Source organism: Ips typographus, linkage group LG12 (genome assembly GCF_016097725.1).
Source record: "Ips typographus isolate SLU linkage group LG12, UJ_Ityp_2.0, whole genome shotgun sequence".
Classification (NCBI taxonomy): Eukaryota; Metazoa; Arthropoda; class Insecta; order Coleoptera; family Curculionidae; genus Ips; species Ips typographus.
Window position 1 is genome coordinate 9,772,865 of NC_138433.1, and position 17,167 is coordinate 9,790,031.

Below are 17,167 nucleotides of genomic sequence, written 5' to 3' on the forward strand. Positions count from 1 at the left end.
GTAAAAATTTGAGTTTCAAAGTCCCAACCAATATCGGATATGCCTCAAGTCATGTGAAAAATATTGATTTTATATTTCTTTCTCAAAGAGTGTTTCAAATACGTTCTAAGTTTGTATGCACATTAAAAAACGCGGTTTTTTTAAAGTTCTAATAATAAACATTCTGGCTCGTTCTTAGAAAACACACGTGATAAATGTTGATTGTATGTCCAATACAATAATTGTATGTGAATTGGCAACAGTGTTGTAGCTGTCTTTTAGTAAAGTGTGACGGTAAAGTGACAATAGACAGTTATGACTTTTGGCGGCTCTCTCTTATTAGGTCTAGATTAGATTAGTTCACTTGTTGTTAATTGCTTTTATTCACATGTTAATTGTACTCTCTTTCTGGTGGGAAATTTCCGGATGGATGGAAAGAATCCATGGTTGTTCCTGTTGCAAAGGTGTCAGGTTCACACAAATGCAATGACTTTAGGCCGATTAACAATGTAGAAACCTACGAAAAAGTATTAGAAATTGCGGTAAAGATGCAATTGCAGGAGCATTGTAATGTAAATAATATTTTGGTGGCTAATCAATCAGGTTTCAGGGAACGCCACTCTTGTGAGTCGGTGGTTATTAATCTATGCGATACTTTTCTAAAAGAATTAGATAAGGGTAACGTAGCACTGGCCGTGTTTCTGGATTTTAAGCGAGCTTTTGAAACGGTTGATAGAAAGGTATTGTTGCACAAAATGAGCGGTATGGGCACTAAAGGTGCGGCTCTGAGATGGTTTCAATCCTATTTGAGTGATAGGCGCCAGCGAGTTAAATTTAAAAATTCTGTGTCTGATCCATTAAGTGTCATACATGGAGTACCTCAAGGAACAGTCTTGGGTCCATTGTTGTTTTTGTTATATGTAAATGACATTGTGGGAGCAGTAAAGGGGTGTAACATCGAGCTATTTGCGGACGATACAATGATTTACTTGGCGGGAGCAGATCTAGATCGGATGCGGCGGGTTGTGAACGATGATTTGGAAGGTTTGTTCAAGTGGCTTTGTCACAACAAACTTTGATTCAAACCTAAACTTTCATACGCATGCTGATTATGTAACACGTAAATTTTCAAAGAAAATTAGTTTTATAGCAAGAATAAGGAATCAACTCTCGCTGGGAACGAAAACAGCATAGCTGCACCACATTTAGAGTATTGTGCGACCCTTCTATACGGTCTGCCCGCCTATAAAATTGATCGAATCCAAATTGTTCACAACCGTGCTATGAGAACGATACTGAAGTGCAATAGGTACACCCCTGTTGCGACAATGCTTCAAGTTTTAAATATGTTATCCGTGAAACAGAAGATTGCATTTAATGTCCATGTATTTGTTTTTAAATTAAGACATAACCTGTTACCGGAGTATATTTGTGATAAAACCAAATTATTTAGGGATGTACACGCTTATAGCACAAGAAATGCTTTGGACTTCATATTGACACAGAAATGTAATTCTGGTCAGGTGAATAATTCAGTGCTATGTAAGGGCTTGAGTGATTTTAATATGTTACCGAGTAATGTTAAAGAGTGTGACGTTCTTCATGGTTTTAAAGTTTTATTGAGGAAACATTTGGTGTCGTAGGTGGATGGTATAGGTTAAAGGATTTTATTATTTGTGACTGTATGATTTTATGATTTTATACTGTTATTTACTTAAGTTATTCATATTGTTTTTTATATGTAGCTATTATGCTAAATAAATCTCTTACTTACTTACTTACTTACTTACTATTATTTTTCACTGCACTTAACTAAATTAAACTTAGTTAATTCACTTTTTACTTAGTTTGGTTCCACACGCAACCTTTACAGGTTATGGGCCCAGTAGCCAAGAACAAAAAGTAAAAAGGTTGTGCAGGTTTGAGTCACAAAGTTTTTTTTTGAAAAAGCAAGTTTTTTTTTTAAGTGTAACATGGCTGTATCTAACAATGTGGTTGAACGGTTTGGTATTAACCAGTCTGAAGGAAAAGACTTCGACCACTGGAAGTTTCGTATGAAAACTTTATTAGACTCACATGGTGTTAACACATGTGTTGAAAAGGAGGAAGACACTGAAGAATTCCTGAAATTAGATAAAAAGTGCAAGAGTATTATTGTACAATGTGTAGCTAATAGTCATCTAGAGTATATAAAAGACAAACCCACAAGCTACAGAATGTGGAAAGCACTCAAGTCAGTATTCCAAAGGAAAGGTGTAGCAAGCCAGTTATATTTACGTAAAAAACTTCTTACCATGAAGTGTAGGCAATCTGAATCTTTGGAAAATCATTTCGTAAAATTTGAAGAGGTTGTTAGAGAACTTAAAAGTGTTGGAGTAAATTTAGAAGATTCAGACATTGAATGTCACTTGTTACTAACTCTGCCACAATCATTTGACCCCATTGTGACAGCCCTTGAAACAGTGGATGCATCTAAATTAACATTGGATTTTGTTAAGGGCAAATTGCTGGACCATGAGCTGAAAACAAGGAATGCAAGCTCTATGGTGACTAATCAGATGTCTAGTGCATTTAGTGGTGGTAGTACTTACAGTAATAGAGGTTTTAATAAAAGTGGTAATCCTAAACACAGAGCCCAGATGTTTAGAAAAACTGAAAATGTTCATAGTGGTTCTTGGAAGAATACAGTGGGTCTTCAAAATAGTCAACAAACCAACTGGAGGAATTTGGAGTGCCATAAATGTGGAAGAAGGGGTCATGTCAGAAAGTACTGTCGCAGTAAAGTCCAAAGGCAAGTCAATGAAGTTGATGTAGAGGACCATATTACTGATGGAGGGGCCATAGCTTTTATGGTTGGTGCAATGTGCACCTTGGAATCAAAATTTAATAGTGGACAAATTACATGGCTAGTTGATAGTGGAGCGACTGATCACATGGTGAGTGATGACAGGTATTTTAGTACAAGTAAGGTTTTGGATACTCCTGTTGCAATTAATGTTGCTAAATCAAATGTTTGTTTGAGTGCCACTAAAGTTGGAAATATTAATGTTATTTTAAATAATGGTACTGTGGGTCAAATTAAAGATCTTTTATTTTGCAAAGACTTGCGACATAACTTATTGTCAATTTCAAAAATAGAAATAAATAATCTAGATGTAAAGTTTGAACATGGTCAAGTGTTTATTGTTCAAAATAAAACCATTCTTGCAAAAGGATTGAGATTTGGAAGACTTTACAAAATATCTTTTAATTTAGAATTAAAATCTGCTGAATATACAGAAAGTATGTACAATTGGCACTGCAGATTAGGGCACTTAGGTTATGACAATTTAATAAGATTATTAAATATGTGGTAGATGGTATAAATATTGCAAAAGTTAAAAATTGTAATAAAATTTGTTCAATATGTGCACAAACTAAAATAACAAGGTTGCCATTTAATATGAAGTCAGGAAAAGTAACAAAAAGACCACTAGAGTTACTACACACAGATGTTTGTGGACCAATTACACCAACAACTTATGATAACAAAAGTTACTTTGTTACTTTTCTAGATGATTTTACTCATTTTACCATGATATACTTAATTGAAAAGAAAAGTGAGGTATTTTATTGTTTTAAAAAATTTGAGGCCTTGGTTACAAATCTGTTAGGCTGCAAGATTGGTTCACTTCGTTGTGATAATGGTGGTGAGTATTGCTTTAATGATTTTAAAAATTTTTGTGAAGCTCGAGGAATCCATCTTAACTATACAGTACCTTATAATCCTCAGCTCAATGGATGTGCTGAGCGATTAAATAGAACTCTACTTGAGAAAGGGAGAGCTATGTTATTACAGTCAGGCTTATCTAAAGATATGTGGGGTGAAGCATTGTTGTGTGCTACCTACTTGACTAATCGAAGTCCAACAGTTGCTTTAAAAACTGTAACTCCTGCTGAAATGTTTTATCAAAAAAAAACCAAATATTAAAAATATAAAGACTTTTGGATGTATTGCTTACAGTCATATACCAAAAGAAAAGCAAGGTGGAAAATTTGATGTAAGAGGTGAAATAAAAATAATGGTAGGATATTCAGATAATGGTTATCGTCTATGGGATCCTGTAAATAAAAATATAACTTTAGCCAGAAATGTTACTTTTGATGAGAGTCATAACATAAAAAACTTGAACAATGATACAATTACTTTTATAAATAAAGTGTGTGACTCAAATGAAAGATTTGATCTTCAAGAAAACTTAGAATTGGATAAAGAAAAAGATGATAAAATTGGTGAAACACATGATTATGAAGAACCTCAAAATGGTGAGGAATCAGACAGTGATAATGGGATTAATGACAATAAAAGTAGTAATAGATTAAGACGAAGACCAAATTATTTAAATGATTATGTTGATCATGAAGATATTGAACATATGGCTTTAAATGCAACATTATTTGTGGATGAAGTACCCAGAAATTACAGTGAGATTGAAGAAAGGTCAGATCGAGTCTTTTGGCTCAATGCCATTGAAGAGGAGATTGAATCCCTAAATCGTAATAAAACACATAACAATGGATATATCAAAAATTCACCACATAAGAAACTAATAAACTGCAAGTCGGTGTTTAGAATTAAAAGTGATGAACAAGGAAATATAAAATATAAGGCAAGACTAGTAGCACGTGGTTTCTTGCAACAAGAGGGCTTTGACTATAATGAGACTTATGCACCAGTTGCAAGATTAACAACGTTAAGGACTTTGCTTGCTGTTTCAAATTTTAAGCATTATCACATAGAGCAACTTGATGTAAAGTCTGCATTTTTGCACGGGGAAATTGAAGAGGAAATATATATGTCGATACCTGAAGGATTCCAAAATGCAGGGAAAGTTTGCAGATTAAATAAGGCTCTATATGGTCTTAAGCCTGCACCTTTTTGCTGGAACAAAATGAATGAATTTGATTGTTTCATCAGAAGTGAACAATTTATAAAGTCTAATAGTGATCCATGTCTTTATCTGAAGAAACTTAGTGAATCAAACATCTATTTGCTGATATATGTTGATGATATAATAATTGTCAGTGATAACAAAAGAGAGATAAATGATTTAAAATTACAGAACAAGTTTGAGATGCAAATTATGGGAAAACTAAAGAATTTCTTGGGAATAAATATTAAATTTGATGAAAAAGGTATGTATTTATGTCAGAAAAGTTATATTGAGTCCATTTTACGTCGTTTTAATATGAGTAACTGCAAACCAATGAAAACGCCAATGGAAGTTGGAGGTTTTGAGATTAATGAGTGTACTGATACTGAAAATCAGTCAAGTGAAGAGAACTGGCCTATACGACAACTAATAGGTTCTTTAATGTATTTGATGTTGGCGACTAGGCCAGATATTTGTTTTGCAGTAAACTTGTGTAGTAGATTTCAATCAAAACCTTCACAACTACTATGGCAAAAACTGAAAAGAATCTTGAGATATCTCCAAGGAACGGTAGAATATAAGTTATTTTATCCAAATGATGATAATAATCTGCTAGTTGGCTATGCAGATGCAGATTGGGCAGGTGATCTAGAAGGAAGAAAATCCACAACTGGATATCTATTCAAGATTTTTGGTTGTGTAGTATCTTGGACAACAAGAAAACAGTCAACTGTGGCGTTGTCATCTACTGAGGCAGAGTTTGTAGCATTGTGTGAAGCTGCAAAAGAAGGAGTATGGTTGGTAAGTTTATTGGAGGATTTGAGTTTCCAAAAGACGGTTTTCACTATTTTTGAGGACAACCAATCTTGCATGCGACTGACAACCAAGTTTGAACATAAAAGGCTAAAACATGTAGATGTAAAGTTTAACTATATTAAAGACTTGATCACTGATAATGTAGGTACTTAAGGTCATGTATGTAGACACAAATAATCAGGTTGTTGATGTATTAACAAAAAGTTTATCATGTAACTTGTTTTCTAAACATGTTTTAAACATGAATGTATTCTGATTTGGTTTGTTTTAATTATTGTATTGAGGGGAAGTGTTGATTGTATGTGAATTGGCAACAATGTTGTAGCTGTCTTTTAGTGAAGTGTGACGGTAAAGTGACAATAGACAGTTATGACTTTTGGCGGCTCTCTCTTATTAGGTCTAGATTAGATTAGTTCAGTTGTTGTTAATTGCTTTTATTCACATGTTAATTGTACTATTATTTTTCACTGCACTTAACTAAATTAAACTTAGTTAATTCACTTTTTACTTAGTTTGGTTCCACACGCAACCTTTACAATAAAAGGTTGATTCTTCGATATAAATCGGAACTGGGAAGACACAAAAAGTTACTTTTGCTGTAGGATATTAATCAGTTGGAAAATAAATTGTGCGTTTGATAGATATTAATGACTGATTGCTGGTCTGGTTCAATTCCAATGTCAACTTCTGCACAGTTACTCAGTTCGCCATGCGTAGGTTGATATTTAAAGAAATAACAATTTTTCAAATACATCACCATATAGTCGGACATTAAATAAAAATTATGCGGCCAGATATTGCGGATAGGAAAAAGCTGCATATGACATAACAGCAAATCGAAATAGAAAATAAAACGCGCCCCAACCTTTAGTTTATTAGAAAAATAAATAAGAATTTCAGCGTTCCCCTGTACGACTTTTTAAGCATCTCGCTTCACCGGGAGAATATCTGAAACAAAGAAAATAATATTACGACAAGAACATAAAAAACGTCAACGTGTTTTAATTGATTTCAGCTGAATACCTAAAAAAAAATCAAAAACTTTTCATTACATCCGGAGATTTCCGACAAAAACCGAAAAAGTCAAATTTCTATTTGTTTTTTACCACTTTATTAATGATTATTTTGGAATTTACTTCGGATGTAATAAAAAATTTAAAATTTTTTTACCAAATTATTTAATAATAAAATGTGCAACGTTGCCTCCATTTAATTAAAGCTCTATCAACAATAGTTTCTGAGATGGCAATGTTAATACATCGAATTTGTAAGTTTTAGAATTAAATGTAGAATTTAAAATGTATTAAAAAATGTGGTTCTATTTAAAAATACCAATATTTTATCTGCTACGAATTATGCACCACCCTGCATAGTCAAAACAAAAATAAAACATTTCTAATTTTTGTTTTAAAAAAAATTGCCCAGCTTAAATTAAAACTGACATTATCACATAGCTTATAAAAAACAAAGATCACAAAACGGTGCGCGCTAGATGTAACAAGTCTTCCTGATTAATCAATCAATGAGTAAATTCAAAAATTCAATAATATACAGGGTGTTACATTAGAAAACAAAGAAAATTTGGACTGTCACAGCTTTACAAGATACTTTTTGTAGCTACCCAAATAGTTTACTCTAATTAAAATAATCAAATCACCTTTATTGTTAATTCCTGTCTATCTGATATATTATTTATAGAAAGGGAATAGCTTGAATAATCAAATTATCTAAAAATTCAGAAGAATTTACATGGTTTTAAAAACACTGCAACTACACAAAGGTGTTTGCTTTATAATCATAGTACTCATAAGATAAGATAGAAGATGTCTCATACAAGCGGTGTCTTGAGTTCATCATTTGTACTCACTGCAAACTACCTCATTATTACTATTACTTTAAACATGCTTTTAGATGACACTAAATATAATACATATTGATTTGACGTTCAATAATGCAATTTACCAAAGTAAATAATGATGATTATTGTTGAGATTTTTGTGTTAACGTAAAACAATAATGAAAACTGCAATGCTTTTCATTTTAATGTCAATTTCAGTAAAAATAGTTAATTAACATTAAAACTTGCTCTTTTATGCACTGTTCTAATGTAGTACTTCTGAGTGGGTAATTTGAGTCTAATTTGAGTTTAAGTCAATTTCTTTATAAAAGTTATGCTTTCTCACCCACATGATAAAGTAGTGAAGTATTCAGCATATACGAGATACAGATCTGTAAGATAGGCCTAATTTGCTACGAAGTATACTTAAAAAATACCAGACAAGAAAAATGTGTATTAATGATGCATCAGCAGGGTTAAATACCTAGGAAGTTTGAAATTGGCATTGTAATCTTATAATACACATTTACTACATTTATACATAAAATATACATTTACTCGATTTTAGTGTATAATTTTCAACTATTATTGAAGTATTGTATTAAAATTAAAAATATAACTATTTTAACTGCATGGGAATCTGTTTGACATAACAAAATAAAACCAAAAGCAAAGTGACAAATTCGAACTTTAGTTGACGTAACAACAGATTAAACATGGCTTAATCAGCTAAATTTGTTTCCTCAAAGTGAAATAATGCACAATATGCACTTAAAACTTTTTATATTATTTTTTACATTGAATAGTAGAAACTAGAAATCTATTTTCACAGAATGTACGCACTACTTCCCATCTGAGACATACCATATTTATAGAAAATGGTAAGCTCAAATAATCAAAATATCAAAAAATTGAATGTCATTAAGTATTGGATTGTTAAAAAAAACATTGCAGCTGCAAAAATACAGGGTGTTACAAATTAGATGCATTAGCATTGCTATCTCAGAAAGTATAGTTGATCGAGCTTTAGTTAAATGGAGGCAAAGTTGAGCATTTTAATGCTAAATAATCTGGTAAAAAATAATTTTAAACAATTTCATTACATCCGGAGATATCCAACAAAAACAATTAATCAAATTTCTATTTTATTTTTTTACCACTTTATTATTGATTATTTTGGAAATTCATTTCATTCAATCAATTGCACCTTCTGGAGGCATTAATTTATGCTATTTAAGAAAATAATGTTTGTATTTAGATACAACGTTTCGTCTTATAGACACCATCATCAACTTAATATTTTAAAATACGGACCGGGACTTTTGATTTCCTTTTTTTAGTAGCTACCAACATACCGAAAATAATGATGTGCCACACTTGTCAAAAAATTATACCTAGTGTACTTAGGTAGGTATTTGTTTTTTTATTCAAATATGCATTTGAAATTCATGTTATCATAATTAGTAAATAATTTAGTTTGATATGATTAAGCTGTTTCATCAAAACTCAACCTCGAATTCAAACATGTGAGTATCCGAAAAATAAATAACTAACCAAAAACATATTTTTTGGTAAATGAAAAGTACCGTAAGAAACTCTCTCTCTTTTTCGAAGGAGCAATGAACCTAATTATTAAATTATATAAAACTTAATTATCTACTCGTTATGACAACATATCAATTTCAATTGCTTAATTTTTTTAAAAATCTTAAAATACAAAATACATAATACAAGTAGGTACACTAGGTATATTTTTTTGAAGTGTGACACATTATTAGTTTCAGAAGGTCTGTGGCTACTGAAAAATGAAATAAAAAGTTGAGGTCCGTATTTGAAAATTTGAAGTTGATGTTGGTATTTAAAAAAAGAAATGTCGGAGCTAAAACCTAAAACTATTTTCTTGAAGAGCATAAAAAAGTGCCCCCGGAAGGTGCCATTGATTAAAGTGGTAAAAAAATAAACCATAAATTTGAGTTTTCCGGTTTTTGTAGGATATCTCCGGATGTAATGAAACTTTTTTGATTTTTTTTTACCAAATTATTTATCAATAAAATGCGCAACTTTGCCTCCATTTAACTAAATCTCTATCAACTATACTTTCTGAGATAGCAATGCCAATGCATTGAGTTTGTACACCCTGTATGTTTGCTTTACAATTATTGTACTAGATAAGCAAATGTTGTATCATGTAAGTAACTTCGTAGCCATCATTTGATCTGAAGAATTGACACTTATATGAATTAGATTATTACTGTTCCTTCAAACATGCATTTAGATAACACTACATACAGTGCTTTTGTAACATGCATAACTAAGTTCAATAAAATTAAAAAGACTACCTTTTCACAAAAATTCTCGGACCCCTATGTTTCTAATTTTATTAACCGCTGCTTGTGTTGTATGAATTGAAATTATACAGGGCCCAAAAACTGGGTATTTAAAACATTTTTAATCTTTCAAATGGCAACACTTCTTTATTATCTTATAATTTGGATTCTAGAAACAACCAATTCTAAGTACTGTTCTATGCAACTTGTACCACAATTGTCCTGTAAATATTGATAATTTGAAACCAATAATTTTCCAAAAGTCAGATTAACATCTTCAAAATTATGTATGACATTTAAAAAAAATGTAAAAAGATAATAAACCGTCTTGTTGCATGAAATATGTTAAGAATTGTTTGTAGAATCCAAAACATCCTATAAAAACAAGGTTCCAAGTGTTTTTCGAAAAAGTACAGCCCTCTTTATAGAGTGGGTGTACCAGTTGAGAAATTTAGTTCAAGTATTAGTATTCACTGTAAAAATTGAAGGTGATTATAAATGATAAGTGTATGTAGGTTATTACATAACATATAGACTGACAAGTGCCAGTACATAAATAGTAAATATTAAATAAAAAGTTGTAGCTTGTAGCTGCAATCCTTTTTCTTTAAGCTGGAACCCAAAACAAAAACAAAAAAGTTAATAAAATAATGTACAGGGTGATTGATTGAATTTTGACCACCCCCTTAACTTTCTTAATTTTGATTTTAGCAAAAAACGTTAAATACAAAACCAGTAGATATTTAGGTCTACTTTATTTTTAGATAAACAGTTATTATACAGGGTGTCCCAAATTTGAGTAATAAACCAAACTTATGTTTTTTTAAATACGATGACCAACTTTTTATCCAATATTTGAATTCTACATCAAATTCTAGGCCTAATTGATGTAAAATGTCTGTATCGATATTCAACTGTTCCCTGAGGGGTAAGGAAAAACTATAAGGAAAAAAGTTGTATATACGGTATGGGTTTAAATGTAACCGGCCTCCACGATGCGGCGGTTTACTGACCTCCGCGCAATATACAGCGCCATGTGGAACCGACGCAGGCGTCACCGACACAGTTGCCAATTTTATCTGTCTGGTTCGCCGACTGATTTGGCCTTGACAGATAAAAATAGATTTCTTGGAACAGGAAACTTATTTTAATATTCAGTCCAGCCGTATTTTCGTTCTTTTTCGATCGCTATAGGAGCCACATTAGACAGTTTTTGGTGTTCTATATTATATACTGATCGTATAGTTTCTGCATTATTCATTCTAATATTAGACACATGTCTGACATTAACTGAATATAGACAATATTTTTGTTTCTTTTTTAATACTTCATTAACTCAAGCAAAGTGATAAAATAAATGGCTGAACAAGTTTTGTCAAACATTGCAATATAATTATAAATCGTTTATTAATTTATTATGTTTACTTTGACTTGCATTTCTAGACTATCTCATTTTAATTATAATACCAGTCCTTGAGTATTTAAAATCAATATTGTTATTATTTTATATACATGATTTATTCCTTAGATTAACAATATTTATTAAGTTGGGTCATTTTTGTGTCCTCAATTTTTCAATAGGTCGTTAAAAAGGAAATTTTCCTATTGTTTGTTTAAAACTTTAAATTCTAGTTTTTTGGGGAAAACAAATTATAGTTTTTAGGGTGGCAAATTAAGGAACGTTCTAACTTATAACGCTTATATATTAAAAAGGCCTGTCATTTTTGTTTGACGACCAAGTAACATTTTAGCGTAAAAAAGTCTTGCCTATAATTTGTTCAAAAATTGGTTCAGTTTACGAACTAAAATTTTCGAATTTTCAGGAACTTTTAGTGTCTTTCAACTGATTTGTTACAAAAAAATCAAAAAATGTAATTTTCGTAACACCAAAGTAAAAAAATGCATTATTATTTGAAGCTTGTAGACAAAAACTTTTTGCTCAGTCTAATACATATATTCATGTGCCAATATGAAGAAAAAGTTTAAAAACGTAATCTTACCAATAACTGTCTAATATCAGGCATTGTGCCTAAAAACACCATCATATAACTATAATCCGTGGAATTCATAGTCAACTTTACAGAGTGCAGCAGGAATTTAAGATGTGGTAAAGTTGCATTTTTTTAAATGCCTTATATTACATTTATTTAAATAGTTTTATTGTTTGTAAGAAGGATTTGTTAAATTAATGACACATCTAGCGTGCATCGTTTTCTCAGAAAAAAGCGTGCAAGAGTTAAACATTTCCATGTTTGCAAATCCGAAAACCAAAGAAGAAATTAGAAGTAGTGAACGTCAAGGAATTTGACTTGCACTTTTTCATTTATCTAAACTATGTCAAAATGCCTTTTGTGATCCTTTTCGGGTAAAAAAAAATTCGACAAAACTTGGAATAAAATGTCTGCTTTAAATTTAGATTTAATTCAGCATATAACTAATCCTTCTTATAAAGAAATAAAACTATTCACAAAATGAAATAATGAAATAACTATCAATAGGTGACGACCTATAAAAAGTCTAAAAAAGTTAAAAATGAACCCCCAGGCGAAGGGTCAAAATATTTGATGGAATTTAAACCAGTATAGTTTGTCCAAAAACAAGTTATTCTCAATGAAACTGATGTACTACCTGCCATAAATATGGACCAAAGTTTATTTCGAGTATGGCAGCCGGAAATCAGTGTGAAGAGAGAGAGAGAATTAGCTATATTTGGAAGAAACTGAGAACCAATGCAACTTTGCGAGTGTTATCTATTGGCAAGATGGCCATGCCATCTTTTAGTAGAGCATGTTGTCTATTGCTTAAAACGCATGCCATCTTTTAGCAAATTGGGCATATTTATGTAAGGGGCACACTTCAAAATAAATAAAAGTTATAAATTTGTTGTCGAACCATAGGTCGATAAAAAAGACTATGGCAAATAACTAGTTCTTACAGTTTGTTTAAAAACATAATAATTTAGAACTGTATTATTAAATGTTTACATTTTATCTTCAGAGTGCCACATAAAGGAATGATTGCCTTAGTATACAGGGTGTTAAATTTTAAAGCAAATCTTTTCTACACCACAATTATCTGGGACAGCCTGTTCCAACCGACACTTATTTTTTTCAATTGGGCAAGATATAAATCCGTATGCATCCGAGGGTTTTCAGGTGCAGCACACTGTATATTAACTTCTCTTAAAATGTTGTTATTTGAAGCTTATTGTTATTTTTTATTGCAGCAGTATGCAATGCGCATGGCGCTAATACAAATTCAACATGCAAAAAAAATGTAAAATGCCTAATATATTTTAACAAGAAGAGACATAATTTCTTTGATGATGGGGTGATTTTTTTGGCTGACCTCGGTTTCCCTTTGGTAGGAAACATGTTGCCGGTTGTCTCTTTCTTTAAAATGAAAATTGCATCCAATTTTCAGAATCAAATATAAGATAAACTAACTTCTTTTGAGTCAAAGTGTTTTAAGTTCGCCTATTAATCATTGGAAGATATAAGTCCTTATTAACTATTATTAACTTTAAACCGATGTTTCAAAACAAATATTTTATGTGGTCTGAGATACGGCAACGTTTTTCAACAACTTGACTTGAATGACCAACCAATATAACTCCTGATATTCAACGGCCAAAGCCGATATCAGTCGATTGTCAATTTAACTTTGGTAGGAAGAGTCCATCTCTCTCTAATTCGCTTTCTCTTTTCAACTGTCTGTTCTTGTTAAATAGCTATTCTTTGATATTACCTACTAAATAGTATTCAAACAATATTGTCTAAAAGTTTTATAGCAATCCATTCAAGAATGGTATACTTTTACTACTATACTTTTATTTTACTGGCTCTTAACCTAGTACATAATTACTGTCAAAATAAATGAACGTAAAAAAGTAAAAAATTACTTCTGTCCATTTGACAATTTTTACATTTTGGGCTGACATTTTTGTACAACAAAATACTGAAATTTTTCACAACACTAAGACTTTAAAACAGTAAAAGCTAATTAGTTAGATATGTTTAAGTTGGTTATCCTTCTAAGTTACTTTTCAAAAACTGCACTCCTACTAGTCAATTCTCCTAATGGTGGAAGTGTTCGAATTAAGGTGCAACACCATAAAATGTAATATTAAAATAGACATTACGCTTGCAAGTTTGTGAATTAAATTTTAACCTTTTACTATTAGAGATCTAAACAGAAGACATCTTTCAAAAATACACCGTAATTTAAAAATTTCGGAACATGGGTAGCAATTTTCAAATTTTAAAGATTTCCAAACGTGTGTTTTGAGATACCATTCAGACCTATTATTGTATATGACACAACTAAAGTTCTAAAATGTTCCCAGCTATTAATTAATCTAGGTTGTATGCAAAAACGTCTAGTACAATTTTTCGTATCCTGTATTCTGTAATTAATAAAGGAATTACTTTTATTTTCAACCAGGTATTTAATAACGTTATTTCTTATGTGTAAACCAGGTGGAAAGATAAAAATTACCTGCTCTTACTTTCCACCCGGGTAAATGTCACTTTCCACCCGGGTGGATAAGATCAATATGCGTTTTGTCATATCTGAGCTTACTTTTTATAGTTAAGAGACTGTGCCGCCAGCTCTGCAACAGCTCGCACCTCAGGTGATGATGAGTAACATCTGCGTCTTCAGAAATCTCCATGTTAAAAGCACTTTAAGAGACGTTTCAGCTCCAAATATGAAAGACAGCATAGCACAACAATGGCGTTGTCAAGATAAACAAATCACCAGTCGTTTATTATGGTTGAAGTCATAACTACTCGTACCTATACTACCTTATTGTTAGAGACTATTAGCAATCAATATTTCAACTGAATGATTTATTAAAAGTTTGATGAGATTTTGATAAATGGTTGAAAATAAAGTAGTATACAAACTACGGTAGAAAGATTAATTTCTGTCTCTTGATAAAGTTCACAAAATAACCAGAAATTTTGCTGTTTCAAACGAAGGTCGAAAATATTTAAATTTTTGGTTCCTTTCCGCTAGCGCAATACTATCAAAGTCGAAAACTTATAATAGACAGAATTAAAAAAATGAAGTCAACCAGTTGGTCTCTACTTCCGACATGAATAAAAGTGCCTCTCTCTAGAAAATATTCTAAATGAGTATGCCAAGTCAGCTTTAGTTGCATACATAACTTTTTAAAAGATCACACATTCAATTAATGAAGCCGATATTGGTGCGACACTCTGTATAAGACAGCAAACTAGTTAGGACGCCCAGTATATATTAATATAAGTTGAGTGGCCTTCAAATTCGTTATGTACTCTCGATCATTTGGCCTCCAACCCCCTCACTCTTATATGCAACTACGAAATTTGGTATATGCTCTCGATCAACTGGCCTCCAGTGAGTTATGCCGCGGTGTTGCCGCTTTTTTGAGTCGGCTTAGCGGTATTTTATGCGGAGTTGATGCCGCACAGGCCATGTGTCGTTTGTATAAACGTACGAGATCGCTCCGCCACGTGGTGGAATTTTTGTGAACTACATTGTATAACTATATATGTGTATTGCTAAAATGGCCTCCGACATAAATTTTGCGTACGGCCTCCAGGAGGTCAGAGAGACATCCTGAGAAATTATTAAGGTCGATTCGTATTGGCCTCCGATTTTTCGAATTCGCCTCCGTTTTGGAGGCGTGTGCGAATGTTAAACTATGAGAGTCGGAGGTGTATATGTCGAAATGCATATATACATTTACTTGAATTTATGTGTATAATCTTCACCAATTATTAGACTATTGTAATAAAAATACAATTATTTTAGCTGCATGTTAATTTTTCTGACACAACAAAACGAAAACAAAACAGCAAAGTGACAAGTTGGCATTTGACATCATATCAGATCCAAGAGGGCCTATCAGCGGAACTTCTTTTCTGTGTGTGTTACGCCGGGTGACGTCACAGTGGATGTTCGGGCGCACAATATGCACTTAATACCCAAGGAATTACAGGCGTTGTCCGTGGTTTTGTATTACTATTTGATTCTCTCTCTTCATTAAAGTATAGTATTTGTAGGAAAGGGTTCACGTTCAAGTTCGACTAAACGAAATATCTAAAAATTTAGATTCAATAAGTATTGGATTTATTGTTTTAAAAGAACATTGCAGCAGCACAAAGATGTTTTCTTTACAATCATAGTACTTGATCGGAAGATGTCTCATATAAGTGGTTTCTAGAACTCATATTTAAACTCACCACAAACTACACTTTATTCAAAAATATTACTACTATTACTTAACATGCTTTTCGATAAGGCTACATATACTCATGACATATTAGCTTGAGGTTCAGAAATGCAGTTTACTGAAGCACCTAATGATGATATTGTTATATTGTGTTAAACATAAAAGAACACTGTAAACTGCAATGATTTTCACTTTTCAGTAAATGTTAATATATTGGAATTATAGTTTAGTTTGAATAAAAACAGTTAACTTTAACTGTTTTTATTCGCACATAAAAAAATTTGTTGTTGGAAAAATGTAAGTAATTAAATACTTGTCTAGCATCAATGATATCTGGTGTTAAGTAACTAAATTGCTGGCAAATTGTCAAAAGTTTGAGCGATATGTATATCACAATTTTTTAAAATTAAGGAGAACTAGATGGCTGTGCAGATATAATGTCATTAGAATCATTTTAGAGCAGTATACAGAGTTAAAAGCCTACTTTGCATTAGTTGTAGACAAAGAAAAATATTACACGGCTAGGACTTTAAATAGCATGTTACAGGATTCTCAAAATTACTTATATTTGTTCTTAGAGCCTCTTATATAAAATGAATAAATTAAATTTGATATTTCAAAAAGATTATTTGGAAATTGGTAAAGCATTTGAAGATGTCCAAACAATAATAATGTTTCTGGCTGCAAACATTTTTAAGCCGGTATTTCTTAATTTTAATGATGTCAACAATATAACCAATGATTTAGCTCTTCATGTACAAGCAACATTGAGCTGGGTATTGAATTTAATCTAGCCTTAAATGAAAATAAAATATCCACCCAGGATCTCATCAATATATATACAGGGTAATTCAAATTCGACCCTCACCATTGGGATCTCAGAAACCATAAGAGATACGAGAAAGTTTAAATTGGGGCAAAGTTGCGCAATTTAAAGCTCAACTAAATGCTGTTTTAAAAATTTTGATTTTCCGAGTACTTCCGAAAATATCCGAAAAAAACTGAAAATTTGATTTTTTGTTTTTATTTATTTCTAACCTTATTTGAAGAGATATCCCAAAACTAAAAGCATCTT

The 17,167-nt window shown here is 31.7% G+C and overlaps 2 long non-coding RNA genes across 2 annotated transcripts in view; one reads left to right on the forward strand and one right to left on the reverse strand.

Moving 5' to 3' along the window:
• Nucleotides 1-17,167, forward strand: part of LOC145736284 (uncharacterized) — a 96,525-nt gene that overhangs the window by 11,150 nt on the left and 68,208 nt on the right. The window lies entirely within an intron of this gene.
• LOC145736283 (uncharacterized) overlaps nucleotides 15,848-17,167 on the reverse strand; it is a 75,262-nt gene continuing 73,942 nt past the window's right edge. The window contains exon 3 of the long non-coding RNA XR_014179870.1: nucleotides 15,848-15,959. This is a non-coding gene — a long non-coding RNA (uncharacterized LOC145736283). The remainder of the gene's footprint in view (nucleotides 15,960-17,167) is intronic.